The sequence below is a fragment of the Apis dorsata genome, unplaced genomic scaffold (assembly GCF_000469605.1).
Source record: "Apis dorsata unplaced genomic scaffold, Apis dorsata 1.3 scaffold_643, whole genome shotgun sequence".
NCBI classification, from domain to species: Eukaryota; Metazoa; Arthropoda; class Insecta; order Hymenoptera; family Apidae; genus Apis; species Apis dorsata.
In genome coordinates, this window is record NW_006263834.1 from 66,537 (window position 1) to 67,793 (window position 1,257).

Genomic DNA, 1,257 nt, shown 5'->3' on the forward strand with positions numbered 1-1,257 from the left:
AGTTGGCGGCCGGTTAGATCGGGTTGGATAGCGGATAGACGAGGTAGCACCTCGGTAAACACGTTATCGGATAGATGTAGCATCGAGATATATCGTATCATCGCGCGTATCGGTGGATAAACGAGAGCGAGGTTATGAAATTTTTCAACGATCGTTTCAACTCTTTGCCTCTTCAACCAAGGCGCATTCTATAATAAACATTCAACGATCATCGTTTATTTACCTTTATCTCGAGCTCCGTCACCGCCACCTGTATTACCTCCTTCCCCCGAGATTGTTTATTTACGACGATTGCTAATCTCGGAGAAAAACGGATACCACGACCTCGAATTCCGAAATTTTCCTTTTTTCACGAAGGTGGCCCAAGATTTATAGAGCGACTCGTGGATGGGAGGGGGAGGAGGAGGAGGGGATAAAAGAGATACATAGAGTGAACGGCGGCGGCGGTGGGTTTCGAGTTTGAGCCGCGGGGGTTATTGCAGTAAGCCTTCTCTTGGGGGTTCAAGAATATTACTATCCGCGCCAAGCCTGCCTACCCTACGCCTTCGTCTAAACTACCACCCCCTTCCCGTCCTCTCGAGAACCCCTCCCTCAATCCTGTACCATCTCTCTCTCTCTCTCTCTCTTTCTTTCGCGGAAGAAGGGAGAAAAAAGGGCTTCCCTCGAAAAGCCAACCGCGCGCGTACACGCTTTGCCGATCTCTTTAAACGCGCCTCGCTTAAAAGAACACGGTTTACGTTTATGGCCGTTCATTCATTCGGGGAGAGGCAAGAAGAGGGAGAGAATGGACCGAGACGCGACTCGACTCGAAAGCTGCTGATATCCTCTGTCCCCATTACATGCCATTTTCAATTTTCGATCGATGATCGATTTTTCGAGGATAAATTTCGTGTATTGAATGTTATGAAAAACATCTGTCGATTGAGGAGAACGCGATTGGTTACGCGTAGGAGATCGAGTTGGAAAGAAAGAAGAAAAGGAAAATGAATTAAAAGTGTAATCCGCGTACTGATTGAGAGAGGGTGCACGTGGCCTCGTACTCGGGTGGAGGAAGGTTGTTCCGTGAGATGGAGAGCACATCCGGGTCTCGGTCTCGCCTCGTGATTCCTTTCGCTCTCCTGGGGACACTAGCTCGGGAAAAGAAGCCGCCTAATTAAACGCGGGGTCGATCCGCTACGAATGAGCTACTTTCTTCCAGGAAGGAGTGTTCTCTTTCTCTTCTCGCGCGCGCAAAAAAAAAAAAAAAAAAAAAAAAAA